The sequence below is a fragment of the Chlamydotis macqueenii genome, chromosome 3 (assembly GCF_036417535.1).
Source record: "Chlamydotis macqueenii isolate bChlMac1 chromosome 3, bChlMac1.mat, whole genome shotgun sequence".
Lineage (NCBI taxonomy): Eukaryota > Metazoa > Chordata > Aves > Otidiformes > Otididae > Chlamydotis > Chlamydotis macqueenii.
In genome coordinates this window covers 10,074,490-10,096,046 of record NC_141558.1, presented here as the reverse complement: position 1 = coordinate 10,096,046, position 21,557 = coordinate 10,074,490, and the positions used below count along the sequence as shown (strand labels likewise).

Genomic DNA, 21,557 nt, shown 5'->3' with positions numbered 1-21,557 from the left:
CTGGACACCAAATGTCTAAGCCTTACCTTTCTGGAATGTAAAGTATTGAAAATTGCTCAGTGCAATTTATTGCGAGTTGGCCTGCAAGATATTGTCTCAGAGACACAAATGACTGAGTCGAAGTTCGGACACCTAATTAAAAGCAGTCTAATTTATGAGGTGCTGAGTCCTGGCAGGTCCCATGTATGTTAGACAGCAGTAGGAACTCAGCACTTCTGAAAAGTGGGTCAGTTTGCCTGGATGCCTAAATATTGAGAAATGTAAAAATTTTGACACAGAAGGATCACGTTGTGTCCACCTAGCCTGACTTCTGCTACAACAGAACCTATAGAAGCTGAGCAAGAAATTTCAGTGCATAGTCCAAAACCTTGCTTTGAACGAGCATACACCTGTTAGATTATGAGTTCTGCTGCTAGAATAAACCTCATGTATTCAGCTGCAGAATCAAGAGTTACTACATGACCACCATTGTTGCATTATGTCTGCAAATAACAAGAGGTCCTCCAAGGGGTGTTCAGACTTAACCAGTTTTAATAGAAGCTATCCATTTCCGACATCAGTGCTGTACTGAGGAAATGTGCAGATATCACTATGCAAAGAATTAGCACTTCTTTTACCCTTTTTTTCTGCCCAGTCAGCTTACTGTGCTAATAAGATGGCCAAGACTCTCCTGTCCTCACAATGTGAAGCCTCTATGCTTGTTGGATCATAGAGACATTCATAACCTATATGTGGGAACGAAGGGCAATATTCTTGTTCTTTCTCACCCGTTTGCAAAACCAATGGAAGACCCTGAATGACTAAACTACCTTAAAGCATTTCAACTTCCAGGTCCTAGAATAACTAAAAGTGCTGTAAAATACTAAATCCTCTCCTGAAAAACAGGAGAAAATGGAAAGACTCTGCCAATTTTAAAAATTTGAACCAGTGAAGTCTTGTGCACAAATAGTTAATGACAGAGTGGGATCTGACACTGCTCTGAGACAGGAGTAATACATCCTCACAACGTGTGATAGGGGAGGAAATGGCAATCACATAGGTCTTTGCTGGTGACCAAAACATGGAGTTGGCTGAATTCCAGCAGTGCTCTAAGGAAACAGAACGCCACCAGAGAGATGAGTGATGGCTCCAGAGATCAAATGTTAAAAGACAAAGCCAGTGCTCTCAAGTAAAAAAAAAAATAAAATCCTAGAAAGTTGTATCTACTTCTGAGCCAGCCAAAGAAGACGCAACTCAGTTATCTGCCTGCAAAGCTCTGTCATTTTCAACTAAACATTGAATGCAGCTAGTGCAAGTTCTTCCTTTCCTAGACAAGTTAAAAGGGTTGTAGATGTGACATCATATAGACAATCCAGCAAATTTGCTGGTCCCATCCTATTCTATTGGGCAAAGGGACATCTGTGTAGTTTTGTGTCTAGCAACTTGGTCATCCTGCAGTGCAGCCAGCAAAAGTCTGTCCATCTACAGCGCTGTTAAATGTTAAATTCATGCCCTGACATTGGTCTTCTTTTTCTCAATTCAACTGCAAACACCAATGCATTATACACCTTTCTTTTTAGAAAGACACACATCTTAGAATGCACCTTCAAAAATCATCTAGGAAAACCTTAAATGAGAGGTACAAAAGACACTGAGGAACTCCATAGGTACTTCATTAATTTCAGATTGATTCCTGTTTCTAATGTGACAAATACGACTTTAATGCTCAAAGCTCCTACCTATAAATGAAGCTATTTGTCTGTCAAAAGCACTGCTCTGTGTCAGAAGGAAAAGCAGAGCAGGGAGAGCAGCCCTTGCTAACCTAGGTGCTGGTCCTTCACGTGATGGACGTGGCTTACTATGGGTTTACAAGGTTTCACAGAGCACTAGGTGCAAGAGCCTGGATTTGGCAGGGTATCTGTGGCAACAGCACTTGTACCCAACCCATTATAGGAGGATTTTAGCATGCTAGGCCTTTTACTTTCCAGTCCAGAATAAGGTTCTTGTTAGTAAGACACGGTGGATAGCCTACCTGCAGTCAGAACTTTTCCTGTTACCTTGCAGCATCAGCAGCGGATGGTAGGCAGGGATGAAAATACTGGTGGCCACCAGTGCAAAACCTAACCCGTACCAGTCCATTCAACTTTACTGGGGTTCTCCAGGCAGCTCTCCACCTTCAGCTCAGTCATACAGCAAAAGTGGGAACAGCAAACACTCCCCTGCTCCCCTTCTCCCATCCTACTGGTTTCTTTGTCCCACCTCTCGTTCCTGGCAGGTTCTGCTCACATTCCTGAGTTGCTGATGTGGTTTTTTTTTCAGTAAAAAATAAGAAATGAAGTGGAATTCACACACTTGGTAAACTTAGATTAGTCATAAAGATCCTAAAAGTAAAACTGTGAGACAGTAAAGGTAATAAGGACAGTCCTTTAAAAGGAACCGTCTCTGAAGGCGTGTGTGCTGTGCGAGAAAGGCAACCAGGAAGGCAGGATTAAGCTAAACCGGATGAATGGCAAGGTTCAAGAGTCTATTTCAACCAAACAGAAATCCTTCAAATTTTGGAAACATGATCCTAGGGAAGCCAATAAACAGGAACTTAAACTTCAGCAGGCGTTAAGTAAGAGGAAATTGCAAAGAGCAAAAGTAGGTTTCCAAGAACAAACATTAAAAGATTTTAAAACAAACAATAAAATATTCCTTAGGTGTATCAGAAACAAGAAGCCTACAGCAGAATTTGTACAGACTAAGGGAGTAGCTAAAGAAGATAATTACACTGTTTGGAAGCTAAATTATTTTCCTTTTTTTTTGTATACACCTTTCTTGTTCAAAACATTCAGGAGATTTCAGTTCTCTATAATCTTTTTCTGGCAATAACAATGACTTCTCTTTGGGTAGTGAGGTATCAAGAAGTGGCAACAGTGCAGAATACAGAATATATCAGGGCTAGAAGATACATTTAAGAGCTTTAAAGAACCTTAAATACAGAATTGCTGAGCTGCTACGTAAGAATCACCCTGTCTAGAGGTTTGGGGAATTAAAAATGGTGTCTAACGGCTACTGATTTTACAAAGGAAAATAGCATTTTACTGATCTATAATTTCTTGACCATTTCAATAAACACAACCAGATGACAAAAATCATTGGTCTTCTAAAAGCTCTCTGTTAAATTTTACACAATAAACTTTGGTTGAAACTAAACAGCTGTAAAATGAAAGGTTGCAACAAACAGTCTGGAAGCAAAGACAAAAGATTAGGATCAGATCAGATTAGATTAGATTAGCTGGTTTTCATCATAGCAAGGAACAAGGTCTGGATTCATCACAAATACAAAAAAAAAAGTAGTGATTATTCTTAAAATCTGTAAATAATCATTGAATACACGTGGTGATTTGATAATGTCTAAGGTGGGTTAAATCACCTCTCAAGATGACTCTCATTTCAGTGATAAGGCCTTTAGACTGGAACTTGAATTGAGTGCCTAAACTGAGATGGGGTGAATCCCGGCCTAAGACTCTAGTCCAGCTTCACATCGAAATAATTGGTAACTTATTTCTTAATGATCAGATCAATAGATAAGTAATTTATTGATAGCATTTGCACAGGACATAATGCTAGTCAGTTTGTGAGGACAGGGCAGTGAGAAATGTGAGAGAGACCTGAAGAGGAGAGAGAAAAAAAATCGACACACTAGCAAAGTAAATTCAGACGTAAGAAATGGTAGCAGCATACATGCAGAAAGAAAACCCCAAAATATTATTTTCCCTTACAAGCTTCTAAATCAATGCAAGGAATGGAATCAGAAACTCAAAGACCCCTAAGATGACTGTTGTTCACTGTGTGCATGTTTATTCAAAATTCAAATGAAATTATATGTTATATTTCAGGAATTATAAGAGGATGGTGATACAGAATTCTGCAGTGCTATTATATAAATCACATAACATGACCACACCTGAAGAACTGCGGCAGCTGACAGCCACAACCTCTGTGGAGCACTGCAAAACTGAGAATGGTGGTAAAACCAGTCAAACAAGTACAATTAAAGATCTGTGGTTGCCATCATGTTCATGACACTTCATGATACACTGTTCTTCCCTCTTTTACAGCATAATACACTAAAATGCAAAACAATGAAAGGAAGTACTTTTTTAATGTCATGTGCAATTAACTGTGAACCTTACTGCCACAGGAAACTGATAAGCACACGTATTTGCCACCTTCACATCTAAGTATGCTGCCCTGAGCTCCTCTAATTGCAAATACAGTTAATGCAATTAATCTTAGGGCAAATATCTACGAAGGCCAGATAACTTCTACTTCCAGCAATCTCTCCTTTCAGGTACTGTTGTCTAGATCCGCTATAATTTCTGCTCAGCCTCCTCTGGATATGTCCAGTGGCTCATATCTCTCTTGAATTTTACTAACACGGTATTTCAGCTTATGCTGGACAGTGTCTCTCTTCAAAAGCAGAGCTGTAGCTCTCTCAGCCCATGTACCCCTTCACATGGACCAAAATCACATCTGTCATTCTACAACACTGTTAACCCACATCAGCTTGTGACCCATGATATTTCCAGGATTTTTTCCTGCAGAACGATTGCTTTACCATCTCTGTACTTAATTTACGTACAGAAAAATGTAGCTCTTTAAGGAATGACAGCATTCTCCTCTTCCTGCCCCCCCAACAAGTTCTCTTAGCTTGTGAAGGTCGTTTGGATCCTGCCCCTCTCCAGCACATCTGCAGCACGTTCTAGCATGGTACTATCTGTAAACGCAGTAAACACCCCCTGTATTCCATCACTCACATCCCTGACACAACTACTGAATAGTAAAGGAAGGAAGATAAGACTGCTACAAAACCTTCCTACCTACATCTTTCCAGTTTCAAAAATCCTCCTGAATCCCATTTTCCAAACAGTCATACATTTGTCTTGTAGTTCTTTCAGGTATGTCATATTTCCCAAACTTTGTTATAAGAACATAAGGGAGAGACCGTAAAAATCTTTATTAAGATCAAAATATCCTAAATCTACTGCTTCCCCCTAATCCACATTACACTGTAAGATGTTTAACGTCTATGGGAAGCTATATTGAAAGAGATACCATTATAGAGCAGGAACAATAACCTTCTCTCTTGCTGCTGTGGAATGTCACACCAGGCTTCTTCAGAAAAGCTATTTTTCTCAAAAGCTAAGTCACAAGTTCAGGGAGAAATCTCTCTGCTATTTCCTAATGCTATACTCTGCTAACCTTGGCATTTTTTGAATATTTAGTTCTTTCCTTTGAAAAAAAAAACTTGTTCTGTTTCCTTATTTCATGAATACCGAGTTGCTCTTTCAAAGGAAATAACTCAGAATAATTCACTTGCTTTCTGTGTGTAATTAGAAGCCATCTCAAAAGGCTCCCAGGGACTGTTACTATGAGCATTTCAGCAGCTCTGAAAATCAGGCTGTGAACTGGGCACAACCAGAAGCTGAGATACGCAAAATGAACGGACTCCGAAATCTTTCTACGCAGGGGAAGGTCCTCTTGTGAGATCACCCGGTCAGTTCTGGCCACCTGGTGTTACAGTCTCTGGAAAGACTTCCAACCTGTGCTTGCTTGCTTCAGCTGAAAATCTCTGAAGATTCCCAGAATAATTACCAAGAGTCCTGGAAAAATATTTATTGGTTTTGATTGTCATAATTTCAAGTACAATACAAAATGCAACCTAAAGCCCATGTGCTGACTTTCCTGAGTAACGAAGCTGTCTCACCAAAATCTGCAGAATAAAGCACATCCAGGAGTCTGCAGGACCCTGGCTCAAAATGCAAACATAGGAAATTCCGATAATGGGCTGTGTGGGAATTGTATCGGAGTTGTGACCTTGGTGTCCATGCTGAAGTTGGTGAACATGTAGCTTCAATCTGTTTAACATTCACCACTGTATCTCACTACTTGTTGAAGACAGAAATATCTGGGGTTTAGTTAAGACAAAGTAAGACTGAAATCAGTATTTTGAAAAATCGTTACATGTGAAAGATAAGACTGAATGTAGGATGAAAGGTCATGAGGCTTGGAATTTTTCTGAACTATCACTGAAGTCCTCAGAGACTCTCTGCAAATTACAAAATCTGTATGTCTCAGCTTCCTCACTATGAAAACATGCTTCAGGCTGCTATGACAATGAAGTGGTTTTTGTAGACAGTCTTAAAAACACTTGAAGTGAAAAGCATTGTGTAAACATAATTACTATTAATTAGTCCTTGAAAAATATACTTCTTTAACAATAATGAAATTTACAGAGCCAGATGGATCATGTCCCTTTAGAATTGCCCATTACTACCTTGAATGTTGCAGTTTTACAGTGAGCAAATAACAAAATCTTCAAAGCTATCCGATGAAGAATACATCAAAAACAGAGCTAAGGGCTAGCCTGTTAGTACCCAAAGTCAAGACGGGTCTCTGTGAGAAAACTGTACTTGTTGGACTTCAAATCTTCCTCTAAACTGCCTTAGAGAAGCCAACACAAAAGGCTTGGAGGACACAATACTGCACACATATACACTTCTGCATACGATCTGCTGCCTCTTTGCTTTTAGGAGGAATGCTTAAAGTGATAATGTTAAATATCTGAAGGATCAGAACTGTCCTGTAGTTTGAAACAGGCACGTTTTCCATCAATCCCTAACTGATACTTGGTTCAACTGAAATAAGCCGATCTTGTCATAAAAAGAAGACGTACGCAGTGTTTGCATGAGCTGTATGAAAAGTTGTGTCGTTGATACAGTTTTCTACTGAAAGCAAGGCAGTTCGACCTGCTTGCTGAAGGAGGAACTTAACCAGTGATAAATCCTGAAAACATTCAGCATCTGAAAAACCCCACCACAGCACAGCTATGATGAGATGTGTAAATGAGATGAACACAAAATACATCGGTTCCTTTGGTAACTTGGGATATTCAGACCCTGAAATGAGAAGGCAGTTCTCACGGACATGAATGTGAGTGCTTCAGAACTCCAGTCAGAGACTCACACAGTGACCTGAGAGCACTTTATTGGTCATGGACTGCTTGCAGTATCAAGGCTGGAGTTGAATCCTAAATCCTGGCTCGCAGAGATTTGACTCAAGAAGCCATCTCCATCCACTGAGGAGACATAAGCTGCAGTCCTCTCCTCAAAAGACTTCAGAAGAAAGGAACATAGTTTATTATTTTCTCATCCTTTGCCTGCATGGCAAAAGCCCAGTACCATCGCGCACTCAATTCCCATCTAAGAAACGGGCTCCTAAAGATTTGGCCTTGAATCAGACTAGGATTTCTAGGAAAGGAATGTGTAGAAGCTCTTTAGCTTTTCCTGCCAAAGTATTTTTGCTTATTTTATCTGGTTTAACAGTGTAAAGCCAATTTCAGCGGGCTTTTTTCTTAATTTTTGTGGTCTAATCTCATTCCTTCAAATCTGTACTTATGCATATGCCGGACCGATGCACTGTGGGTCGGCCTGGGTCAGTGGGAAAATCCAAAGCACAGAAAGCGAAGCATATAAAATGACTCTTTGCAGTATCATGGCTTCTGTAAACATTTTGTCATGTGGGTTTTTCACATAATAACTAGGAAAGGAAAAGTACTTCTCAAGAAAAAAAAAAACCAAACCAAAATGTGGTTGCAAACCTACAGAAACTGGCCAACATACCTGGCGACAGCTGCAGAACTCCAAAGCATTTTTATTACATTCTATTACATCACAAGTTGCTGACACCCTTTGTAATTCATAACTAGGTCATTAGAGTTTAATAACGAAAAATTCTATCATTAATTATATTATTATAATAAACAATAAGGCTTTAGAGATTAAAAGTGAAATCAAAGTTTTAACAGTCAAATGCCATGTTTATCATGCTTTTAACCCATAAATACCTTCTTAAATATCCTAACTTTTTATACGCACATCTTTTATATAGACAGATTACCCTGAAAATAGAAGCCCTTCATTTATTCCCAGGACAGGCTTATAAAATTAACTGCCAACTTAGTTTCTCCCCATGATCCTGCCCATGACCTTTCTCCCGCCCTGGCAGGATCATTCCCTCTCCATGGATTAAAGGTGATTAAGGATCAGTGTCAGTTTAGTCTCATACATTTGCTAAGCAGAGACGACAAACTGTGCCAAAATGTGTTTGATTTATTTGTAGGGTTTTTGTGATAAAGGAACCCTGATTGGGCTCAAATCAAGGATCCAGAAAAGAAAAGAGTGCTTTATATCATTGGTAGCTCTTTAACCCAAAGTGTCACAGCAAGGACTTAATATCCTTCAGCTAAATTATTAGTTTTCACAAACAATAATGACTGAAATCAATCAAGCTTTTCAGTGCTTAAGGTTATTTAACCACCAATTCAATTAGCCAGTTGTTAGATGAATACCTGTATCTGCTGAGCTGAGCTTCAAACACATTGATACATCCACAACGCAGTCAAGCAAATAACATATGAAATAGAAGATTTCACCGTTTTGAAGAAACGCGTCTGGCAGTGTTATTATTACTCTCTAAAGATTTTAGAGCTATATCCTAAACCAATATGTTGTCAGTTGACTATGCACATCAACAGCACTATGCTGGAACTTGGAAAGCTTCACTAATTTCAGGGAAGAAACATGATTCTAACTCGGGACAAACTTTCTCTTTAAACTTGATTCTTGAAGTAATGCAATGATTTCCTGTAGCTGGCATCAAATATGTGTTTTTCCTCAAGTCTTTAAACTTCTTTCTTGATTATTGAGTATCCAAAGATAATTTGGTTTCTTATTTGTAAGAAAGAGATTAGATTATGGCTACATGAATCGTAAACTCACCCTCAAAACTGAGGGGTCACATTATGTTGTCTGTGGAAATTCAAGATGAGTTGGAACTACGTCTGTATGGAAAGAAATCTTTAAAAAATGAATTACATGCAGTTGCACATACCCATAAAATATGAAAGAGGGTTCAGTATTTCTGACTTAACTCTGATAAACTTTGAGAGATATACATCAAGAGGAGCGTGGCCAGCAGGTCGAGGGAGGTGATTCTCCCCCTCTACTCTGCCCTGGTGAGACCCCACCTGGAGTAGCGTGTCCAGTTCTGGAGCCCCCAACATAAGAAGGACAGGGACCAGATGGAGAAGGTCCAGAGGAGGGCCACAAAGATGATAAGAGAGCTGGAGCACCTCTCCTATGAGGACAGGCTGAGAGAGTTGGGGCTGTTCAGCCTGGAGAAGAGGAGGCTCCGGGGAGACCTGATAGCGGTCTTCCAGTACCTCAAGGGGGCCTACAAGAAAGATGAGGAGAGGCTGTTCAGCAGGGCCTGTTGTGACAGGATGAGGGGTAATGGTTTTAAAATAGAGGGAGGTAGATTTAGATTGGATATTAGGAATTTTTTTTTTTACAATGCCAGTTGTAGAACACTGGAACAGGTTGCCCAGAGAGGTGGTGGATGCCCTATCCCTGGAAATGTTCAAGGCCAGGCTGGATGAGGCTCTGAGCAACCTGATCTAGTCAGGGATGTCCCTGCTTCTTGCAGAAGGGTTGGACTAGATGACCTTTGAAGGCCCCTTCCAACCCTAACCATTCTATGATTCTATGATCCTATGTTCTTGGTTAATTTCAAAATCAACTCTGGGTTGTGGTGCCATGACTAGATCTTGTTCTGTGCGGCTTTGCTCTGTATTTGGTATCTTAATTATGTAAAAACAATATTGTATTCTTTGCTGGACTAAGGAGATGAATTTACTATGACAGAAAGAATAGACAGAAAGAGATGCCATACTAATGAAACAACAGAGTCAATACCAAAAACCTTTTCAACTTCATTGGCTAATGAATTTCAGGAAATAATCAGAGTAGTTCCTTTTCCAACAAAAATGAGTGGTTGTGAAGATAGCCTCAGTCTGGACACTTTAATGGATGCACACACACATTCTTTAAGAGCTTGTTCATCAGACTAAAATAAACATAAGACTACAAAGGGTTACCCCAGCTCACTTCATTTCCCTACTGCTGTTGGCTTCAGATTATGTTGACTCTATCAACAAGATTGTGCCTCTAGGTGTAAATTTATTAAGTCCCACACATCAAAATATTGCTCTGTTTTGTAAGTGCTCTGGAATGGGTACAGGGAGAAACATGAAGCCAAATTTTTATTTCAAGGTCCAGACAGTACAATTTCAACAGCATTAACCCTGGAAGAAGATGTGGGTATTGTCTGCACTTCTACAGGGTATTCTGAGACCCTGCAGCACGGCAAGTTTTTATCAGCCCTCCTGGCCTCCCTCACTCATCCGCCACTTCTGGCTCTCTTGATTCTACTCCCCACCTACAGACAAGCTATGCTTTAGATACTTTTAAAAAATTCATATGTATTCTATTAGCCCAATTTTCCCAGGTTGAATGTCATTTACTTAATTCATGTATTTTTCAGTCAAATAACACTTTCCAGCTGGTCTCTGTCCTCCCTTGTGTTTGATGAACTTAATAAAAGACAGCTCATTATGTTTAAAAAGCACAAATTTGAAGCGCAACCAGGCCCAGAAGAGATCCCTTTAGTTCTTCAAAAATATTTTGCAACTCATTTGTAAAAAAAAAAGAAATATTAAGAGGTAGAAATAATCAGAACCTGTAAAAGGAAATCCATTTTGCACCACATATGATACAGCATATATGACACAGCCCATTACAATAAGAACCTCTCAGGGCCAATTAGCAAGTGACAACAAAGACACTGGAAGTCAATAAATATTTAGAACTCTCTTAACAAACTACAACCAAAACTTAGAGCTACATACTGCTACAAAAGCCTCAGGTCTTTAAGCCTCTACCTCTAAGAATGTTGCCTTTACTAATTGGCAGACTTTTCTACTGCAGAGTTTTCGCCCCTTTCTTGGAAGCATTTTGTTCTGACTGTTGTTGGAAATGAGACTGGACAGGATGGACCTTGGATCTCATTTCCAGATATTAGTTCCTATGTAACTCAACAGTAGATCTCAGTTAGTATAATAATGCTAACATTCATCCACTTTTAAACTATTTTTTCAGCAATACTTGTCACCATCTCTAAGAAAATATCCTGCTAGGTTAGTAGCGTACTATCATGGTCACAAGTACTGGACATCAATTCTACTAGATTCAAGTAAAAAAATGAAGAGTGGATACAACTTGCTTACTTAGTCCACATTCCTTACGTAAAGGTCTGAGCAAAGCTCTTTATTAGTTTGCCTTCTTTGACGTTAGAGACTTACAGATTTACTCTTAAACCCAGAGCACAGTACAGTTCTTCCAGACATGGCTTGATAGCTTGGAAAATGATGATTGACTGTCTGCCTCTAATTATATCATCATCAAGTACTCATTTGTTATAGAACAATCTGCTCTGTTGTTCCATAAAGAGCACTCTGTAAAGAACATACTTCCACACTGACTTGCTTTTGACAGCTTTTCCTCTTTTCACTGATCGATACCTTTGTAAAACGCCTTTCCTCATCTATCAAATATTAAATGCACCATCTTTTGCTTTGACTTATCAAATTCTCAGCTTCTGCTTTGAAAATTGTGAAGTCAAATTTCTAGTCTGTTTTCTTACAACTGCTTTCCAACAATCAAACTGTTGCTGCTTTTGCAGGTACAAATATGGGCTATACGTGCACCATTGTACTAAATGGAGTCAGGAACTATTTTGTGGTCCTGAGGCCATCTGGAATAGAATGGCTTGCTTTCACAGAATTAAATTTTTCCTCTACCCAAACTGCTTATTGGGAAGAGTGTATGGCAGTACTAAGTGCTGAATCTTGCCCAAACACTAACAGAATGCTAGCTGGAGAAGACTAAAACCATACCAGAGAATTCAGTAATAATTAAACAGTACAGATGATCATACTCCAGAGTGCTACCATGAGTCCTATACTCATTTAGCTGATTTCTAGAAGTAACCTACCTGTCTTTGCCAGTTCCTACAGTAATGTTTCTGTATCCTGCATTCAACCTGCAGAATGCAGATTCATTCACACATTCAATCAGACATTTTCTGAACTTTCAGATCTGCTTTTAACTAATGCCTGACATCTTTGGTGTATGAAATCGTAGGGCTGGAAGGGGTCTCCATTGGTCTTTTTGTCTTAAGGAGAATCAATGACACTGTGTCATTCTCAGCAGATACTCATTCATCCTGTCCTTAAGAAGCACAGATGATGAAAGTTTCATTATTTTCCTAAAAAAAAACCAGTTTAGAATTCCATTCTTATCATTAACTAAAATCTAATTTGAATCACCTTTGTTGCAGTCTACTCCATTACACATTACCTTGTCTACCATGGACAAAACTCTCTTTAATCAGTCTGCCATGGTTTGGTGGACATAGCACTAAACAGGTCTCCCTGTCTTTAACACTTGGATATCAGAACAAGTCCATCCATCCTCCTCCTTTCTCCCTGCCCTTCTATCCCGAGCAAGTTATGTCCCTTCACATTGACACACAAGTTCTGTCAGTTATCTCACCTATGTCTGTTAAGCCAATTAACTAATAGTTTTGGTCATTTATAAAGGCTTGCAACGCTACTTTATTTTCCATACTTTCGGAATTTACATTACATTACCTGAATGCCATCTAGCTCATCTGCCCTCTCTTCCTGCCACTATTCCTTTGGTCTTTTATGAATTTCTTTGTCTACCATAACTTCAGACCCTTCACGAGTGCACTTTTGCTCATAATGACACAGAAGATTTTTTTTTTATTTTTCTCCTTAAACTCATCCTCAAGCCTTCTCTACTAATGTTTCAACCTTAATCACCTCTTCATGGCTAAGGAAGCCAAAGCTCCCATGACATCAGTCTCTGTACACCTGTGCATACTTGCGGATATTCTTTTGAGGAATACAGGACTTTAATAACCACATCTTATGTCCTGTGAAAAAGAAGCAAACTCATTACGCTGTCATTAGTCTCTCACTCTATAGTTTGTTTCCATACATCTTGCAGTAACGCACTGACGTTGCGGTTTCCCAGGACAGTTCTGATGCTCTGCCTTGCAAAACTATCAGTTACTGTCACATTCTTCACAGAACGCATCTGCTATTTCACCATTTGCCATTTAACTGCTATTATTTCTGTTACTTTAGATTGTTGCTTGTTTTGGCTAAGTACCACAGCGGAGACTGGGGACACATTTTCTCAGGTACTGCCAGGACTGCACATAGAAAAGCCTGAAATGATGCTTTCTTCTGTCACACAAGGGGCTCCCAGAGAACCTCCACAAATTCGTAGTCTCCTTCTCCCAGAAGGCTTCACTGACATCCCCTGCCAGGCGATGTAAATCTGCCTGGCAGCAAGATAATTTCACAATAATCTGGTACTACGAAATGCTTAAGAAATATTTTAAAATATGCAAAACAATGGCAAGTTTTAATTCCCATTCCTGGACCCTGTAAACTGGGCAATAGAGAGGTAAATAGACAGGTAAACTCACAATTTGATGGGAATTGTAGCAAAAGGAAAAAGTCCTAACTGACTGCCTGATTGGATCTTTTTTGTAACTAAGAATTAGTTACTGTGTGTGGGAGTGCTAAAGGTCCCAGTCAGGGGTTGGCTTCAGTGCTTCAGAGGCTATCCAAACTATCAGGAAAAACATCATTTCTGCTCCACAGATTTCACAGTCTATTTCTAAATCCATGACTGTTCAACACTGAATTGCACATATGCATACATTCAGACTGGACATTAGGAAAAAATTTTTTACAATGAGGGTGGTGAAGCACTGGCACAGGTTGCCCAAAGAGGTGGTGGATGTCCCATCCCTGGAAACATTCCAGGCAGGTTGGATGGGGCTGTGAGCAACCTGATCTGGTTGGAGATGTTCCTGCTCCTTGCAGGGGAGGTGAACCAGATGGCCTTTAAATGTTCCTTCCAACCCAAAGTATTCTAGGATTCTGTGATTCTACATGGAGTTTTGCTCATCCTTCTCAGGAGAAGAAAGTAATTTGACTTCAATGGGACAATTATTGCCAACGACTACGGTTTTCATGTGCAGCAGAGCTCATCTGTACTTTGATATGCTGTAATACAACTCTTTCAAAAGTCCTCTAAACTCTGAAGCGAAATTGCTTAAATTGCAAAGTGATGAATCAATTCTAGGTTGGGTTCCCATGCTAAATCAAAATGCCCTGGAAAAAGTAGATTGAACTTCTGAAAATAAGTTTTCCTCAGGGAATGTAGTATTATCTGGTCACATTTTTTTCCTGGTAGGTTGCCTGTCTTATTGTTCTTCAGAGGACTGTAACACTTGTTGTCTTTCCAGTTTATCGTTTGCTTTTGAGGAAGCAATCTCTGTCATTCCTCAGAAAGAGGCAGAAAACAGTGGTAAGAACTAATAATACCAAACAGCAGCGTAATTTCCTATGGAGAAAACATATTTGCTACTAGTAATTATTGCCAACAGCAATCTTGGAAATTTTGTATAACTTATTGTTTAAAACATCAAGCAGAAGGAACTGCTTAGTATCAAGGATGACTAATGCAGGAACATGTGCTTCCACACATGCACACACACATTAGATAAAATATTGATGTTTAGAGGTTTACAAGATGTAAACATTGACTTTGGGTTCTGCTTAAGTTTACACTTGAATTTAGAATGAAAACATACCAGTTAATATATAACCATAATCTACACAAATAGGCAGAAATAGCTGCAATTCTTATGATGGACTTCTCCAATCTGCTTGGTATTAAAGTTGCAGGAAGATCAGAACTACACAAGAAAATCAGTCAGCTGTGCTTGAGAAAGCATAGTAAAGGACGAAGGCAAAAATAAAAAGTCATTCAACAATTATACCCAGGTGCTTTACAAACAATAGATGCTTTGTTGAGGAGTGCGAAAAACACTCACTTACTTTGTGTGATGAAGCATGTGCAGGTGAAGCGGGGTGTGTGACGGAAGCTGAAATGTCTATGGACGTAATCCTGCCCTAAGTTACTTTGGAACAACTCCCATTATCTTCAAATGACAGAACTATCCCTCAGCTGGAGAAATTCACCTACAGTTTAAGCTCTCACACACCCTGGCAGATGGCTGTGATGATGGGATTTCTGCTAGAGTCTAGATTTTGGCTTGTTGAAGGTGTGTGCTCTCTTACCCTGCAAGACAGTCACAGGAGGGTCTGGTATAAGTGGTACTCAGTCCCACAGGCAGTGGTCAGGATGGACCCTGTCTGCAGCAAGTTAGCATTCCCACACTGTGGTTCCTGCCTGAGCTCTACTACTCTACTGAAATTAATATGCTCTTCCAGACAAGTATTTATGCATGTGAGTAGCTTATGGAGGTCAGTTTAAGTGCTTTGCTGGATTAGAACCCGATGCTGACTCTTTCTTGAGGAACCCTGATGAAATTCAGCAACTGGACCTCCCCTCCTTTGATCGAGGTGAACTTCCTCGCAGATGGAGTGACTTTGATTGGTACAAAAGGTGAACTTTACACCACCCTTTGTTAAACATAAAACACTGTTTTTAAAGCTTATTTTAAATACACCCGACCATTGCACTAACCAGCAAGCAATCTCCTGCACCACTCGGTTTGCTCAAGATAAGACAGCATTTCCTCCACAGATCCATGAAGACTCTGTAAACATTTTCTCCTTGTCAGTATCATCACTATAAAGAATTTGGCAGGGGTGATGGTGAGCACTGGTAGACATTTTCATGACAAGAAGCAGCATCAAAGCAGACTGCAATGCTGTGTCAGGTGCCTGCAGGAATTACATCCAGACCAATGTCCCCTTTAGGCGCACAGAATGACAGGTATTGCATTAGTTAACAGCTTTGTAAATGTCATTTTCAAAAAAACCCCATTATTCCAAGACATGAATGCCTATAATTTACCCACGGGTATAGATTTAGTGTGTGTTTAAGTGCTTTGCTGGGACTGCATGACGAAGTTTGATGAATCAAGCTAAATTCCCAACCAGTAAACACAAGTCATGACAGAGCCACGAGCTCTGCTTCAGATACTCCTTGGGGGTTTGGACAGACACCTCTGAGAAAAAAGGCATGAGTCTTCTGCAGAAGAGAATCCTTCCCCTGAATTCAGGGGGCTTTATATTGGGCCCAGGGAAAATAAAGCATCAATTTGCTAATGACTGTCTGGCACTGGCCAACACAAAGCAACTGTAGCTGCTAGCACTTCATTGGCATACACTTATTTTCAACATCCCTTCTGCTTTGTTGATGTTATCCCTTCTTTTTTTTCATGCCATTTGTAACACATCATTACACTCGCTGCAAATTTGTGCAAATCGTATCCCTGGGGATGGAACCCCACCAGAGGTGAATAAACAATCTCCCCTTCCCCAACCAAATCCCAACTGTGCCTCATGGAAATGATCAGCAGTTCCACTATCAAAACATTCACACCTTGTGAGTAATATTTATGATGGGAGTTTTTTATGTTGCGTTTCCCCCCAAGAAGAAAAAAAGGAATAATTAACAGAAATAAATCCAATGAGAAATTTCCACATTGTTACTATTATTTTCACAAGGCTTTCACGGGAAAGTAAAAGCTTTTGCAAGTAATAAAAGTCCTTGTTGAACAACGTTCTTACTTTTGGAAATGGGGTAAATTATGAAGCAGATTGACTTTAAAAACAGAAATACTACTATAAATACATAAAAGTCGTTGCCTTCCTCCAGTAATTTAATATGAGCATCCTACTCTGAAATAATGAAAAGTTTAGTTCACTGACGAAAAGTTTAGTTCACTGACAGAAAGAATAAAGCAGATGTGAGGTTTTCCATCAGCTTAAGTGCTGCCTTGGTAAGTTGAGTTGTCCGACTACATTAAACAAACATTTTAGTCAGGCATCACACAGGAAAATAAACAGTAGCAGAGGAAACGTGAAAATATTAGAGACTGTTATTCTTTGGTCCCTTTTCCTGCGAAGCAGGTGATAAAATATTACTGTGTTTCCACAGGTAAGGAAACATGCTCTTAAACACTTTGCAGAAATACATATTACGATCATCACTTAAAATGTCAGAAGTGGATAGGACTCAACTGTGACAGCACACAGAAGCCTGCCGAGGAACTCTGCAGAAGCAGAGGATTTAGCACTCTGGGTCAGAGCGCTGGGGTGCCTAAGGCAGCCTTCTAACCCTCGGCAAGATCTGGCAGTAGCAAACTCAGATACAGGCAGAAAACACCTCGTAAGAGACAGCCGTTGAGTTACCAGATTCCAGGAAAGATGACTTCTCTTGAACCCTAGTAAGTGAGATGCTAGTAAGAGGGAGGGAGATTATCTGCTGTCTCATTCTGACCTCTTTCTGCCCCACTGAGTATCAAAGGATGCACACAGGGAGAAGAGAGGAGACCTGCTGAGCTTCATCCTTCTTGCCCACCTGTGATATACTACACTGTCCAGATTTAACATTGTTTTGTTTACATAGATACAACTTACTTACCAGTTAGTAATTTCTGTTCTCCATGAAATTTTGGCTAGCTATACACAGATATTCAATTATAAAAGTAGAAAAATAAGCCTGAAACGATTTCTGCATTATAGTCAGAAGTTATCTGCAACTTATATTCATCAGAAGAAACAAAGCAATCACTTTTTACTACCAGGGCTTTGATTTCAATCACCCTGCAAAATCAACTTGAAAATGTACTGGTTTAGGTTCAAAGATCGGCACAGTGGTCCTATGGCAGGCAGAGAGGGAAAGCTTTTATTCTTCTGCCCACTATGAAAAATGTAGGTGTGAGACTGCAAGGTGCCTCCTGAAATCCTTTGTAGCAACAGCTTCTATCTCTATTTTAAAATGCACTGCATGCACGTCAGCCTGTCTAGCTAATGTGGTTTGTGGAAGCTGCTCGTGACTAACATATCTATGTATATTTATAAAGTTAAACTAACGGTTAACCTGGTTCAGTAGATCAACTGTTGCCCTGGGATGTAGGTCTCTGTACAGTTCTGCTGCTGACGAGTTATGTGATGCTGGGCTCATTGCTTGTCTTGAACGTCAGGTTCTTTTCCAAATGTGCTAGTACAGTGTTTTGAAATAATAAAACCTAGATGATAACATAATGTGCAACTCCTCCTTGTCCTCGCATGCCTCAATGGAGAGTTTTAGTTTCATTCAGCATAGAAAATAAAGCTGTTTTGATTTTGTTCCATAAAACAAAATCAAGAGAGCTTTACTTTCTGTGCTGAATTTAGAAGTGCTCGTCATATCTTATGTTACTTTTAAGAGTTAAATTTTAATGTCAGTGCAAGAAAAGAACAAAAGAACACCATTTGAAATTAAAAACAAAGAAAGAAAAGTAAACTCCATTTTAGCTATGTGGTTATACAGCTTTTTAAAATACTCTCTAGGGGCAAAGCACTCTTATTTCACCATTTCAGGTGAATTTGTTTATCAAGTGCTTACCTAATACTTTAAACATTGTTTTTTAACACTGAAAAATATAAGCAGAATAGGTGGAGGTGCTATTGACTGCCATGAATACAACACTGTCCTTACCCAAGTCTTTCAGTTTTCTGGGTATTTCTACAGCATTTTAGTCCCAAAAAAGAACTCTCAAAAAATTTCCCATCTTACTTGACAGAAAATGGAGACAGAGATGGTAAAACAAATTTTCAAAAGGAGGCAGGAAACAAACAACAGGATTCTCACTAGAAAGCAGCAGCTGTGTATTCCAGTGCTGCCAAAGCACGGGATATCTGACTGCCCTAGCAGCAAGGGTAAAGGCTGCACAGACCATTCAGGTCACAGTGTTTTCTGATGTCTGCAGCAAAATGAACAGCCAGTAGATACAGAGTGGGATTTATCTCCTCTACTTTCAGGTATCTAGCAGAGCAAGGGTCCCTTTGCGGTTAGTAAAGAGGAACAGTCATCTGCAGGGCGTGATTCACCTGTCTGGCTTTAGATGCCGACTGTCTGGACAGCATGATGTCCATAGCGGTCAGATATAATGTCATATTTAAAATATCTCTGATTAAGAAGAGAGAATTGGAATAGAAACAGATCTCAAGACAGGACAACTCCCAAGGCTGGGATAATTCAAACCCAGACTGAAATTTTCCAGTTAGCTCCCTGGAGATAAAATTTTAAAATAACTTAGTCAATGTAAAAGCTTACGTTCCATTTTCATAGTAACTGGAAGCCTATGTTTCACTGGCTTTTGATATAAATTTACCTCCCAGATGATATTTGACAGGTCTACTAATTTTATCCTATGAAGAAGCTTTTTATTCTATGGCCCTTCAGGGATGTAATTTTGCCATCCTGTATGGCCATCAGAGAGAAATAGCTACTGCTGGGAGAGAAACCTCGACACCTCGGTCAGGACTCTCGCTTCCTACGCAGCACTGTGGGCTAAGAGTGGAGTGCCTGAAACTGCCTTAGCCCTTTTTTCTCCGTAAGATGAGGGAAATGTCAACACTTCACATGAAATCTGAATGTCTCTGCACTTGGAACAAGATAAAATTTGAATCCAAACTCTGAAGTTTAATCTCAGTTCCTCGTTTTTACATCATCTCTTGAATGTTTAAATCAAACTGGAAATCTACAGTCTCTAGCCTGCATTCGTGTGACAGCCTGAACCCATCAGAAACCCTTGTTTCAGGTTTTTAAGTCCTCTCCTTCCCAACCTGCCGGAATTGCACAAAGCAAACCCCCCTCTCCCCACCCCGCCCCAGATCGCCGTTTTCCCCCCTGCTCCCCGAACAGGTTAGACAAACGGGAGATTCCTCCAGGGAAGTCACAGGTTCAAGATCACAAAGGACGCACCGCGTTCGGGCCAGTTGGAGGTTTTTCTTGCTATTGTGCTTATCTGAATCTTCACTGTCATCCAGACATTGACCTCTGACCCGCCAGCCTGCCTCTCGCAAACGCTGCGCAGTGTTTACCCATTATGTAATGTCTGTGCTTTTGTGGAAATTTTACAGAAACAAATGGAGGAAGTTTGCCAGTCAAACGGCTGGACAATAAATCCTGTCCCGTGTAGATAGAATGGTTTACTGTCACTGTAAGTCTGCTACTGGCATCTGTCAGCAAAGAAATGTTTACAAATTTCAGCGGGCTGGACTGCCAAAATATTCCAGCATTGCAGGACTGTGCATGATTTGTAGAAAAACCAGCACTGTGTCAGATTGGTGGATACCCCTTGTTTTGTGAGCCTGAATAAACAGAGTGACAATGTTTCAGATAACTCAAGGTCACCAAGGTCCAATTTTTCTGTCTGTTCATCCCCTAGGTTAATGAATACAAGTACCCAAATGCTAGTTTGTTTACTGTAATGCTTTTTCTGCTCTAAGATATCTTTGCTAGAGGTTTAATACTGGTAGGCAAACTGCCTTCAGACCCCTTTGCTTCTTTCTAGTAAGTCCTTCATTATTTATACACCATGCCTTCTCATCCTTCTTTACAGTCCCTGCTGTCTCTCCTCTTTCTGCACTATTTCCCCTTTGGGACAGGACATTATATTGTGTTACCTTTCTGCAACCTGTCATAGCAATGCCTTCTGCTGTGTGACTGAGACTTCCATGTACCATCAACTACAGAGTCAGGACAATGGAAAGATGAGTTTGGATAAGAAGCGGGAGTAAACATGATGTGAAACAGTGGGATAGATAGGTAATATAATTCTTCCTTCACGGACTATTTCATCCAAGAGCTTGATTCTGCTGCCACTGAATGAAGCTTTTCATTCCTGATGTCAACAGGAGTGGCACTTGGTTTTAGAGTTCTGCTATAACTAAGTTTTCAAATCTCATTTCCTTTCAGAGGAGAGAAAACATTGTTGTGACTAAGCTTTGGATGTTGTAACAAATCCCTGGCAGGTTGGTTTGTTTTAACGGACGTATTCATTTTAAGGAAACTTTTACCATCTTTTCTGCTCTTAATCACAGATTTTATTACAATTACAGTAATGTAACAGATGTCCACGCCAAAGGTAATATGTGTATTTTTAATGAGTTGACATGCAGCCTTCCTGGAGAGGAGAAACAACTTCATTTGCTGAACATTTCTGAACCATATCTAGCAGTTTATTAAGGGACAAGAAATCCATCAGAAAAACACGTACCACAAATTCAGGGGCTTCAGTAACTCACAGATGAGCTGCCCCGTAAGACAGACTCAGTTGTTGTCGTAGGTTTAGCAAATTTTTGCTGAGTGGTAACATTTTCTATTGTCCGCAAACAATGCAGGAGAAGGTTAACGGGCAATGTCCGGAAGGCCCTAAGATTATTAATCCACACATGTGGTCCTGAGTCACTGGGTTGTAAAACATCATCAGTTTCCAAAGATGAAACTAAAGGGGAATTCTGCTTGAGAGAGATCGTATCACAAGCCCCAAGGAACTGATTGCATCAATAAGGCCTATTTATGCAAGTTTTACAAGCCACTGGCTCACAGGGGTTTCCATTGTGGTCTAATGGATCCAGTCAATAGACTGAGCATAGGCAGAGATCACATCCTGTGAGTACAGGAGCCTTCAGCCTGGTTTCTTGCCTGAGTTTACCTTCCAGCTTGGGCACAGATCAGACACAGATGCACACAGAAAATTACAACAGCCTGAGACGCGCATGT

At 40.0% G+C, this 21,557-nt stretch overlaps 1 protein-coding gene across 2 annotated transcripts in view; it reads right to left on the bottom strand.

Annotated features, from left to right (window-relative positions):
- LDAH (lipid droplet associated hydrolase) overlaps positions 1-21,557 on the bottom strand; it is a 131,838-nt gene that overhangs the window by 16,555 nt on the left and 93,726 nt on the right. The gene's annotated exons all lie outside the window — the stretch shown is intronic.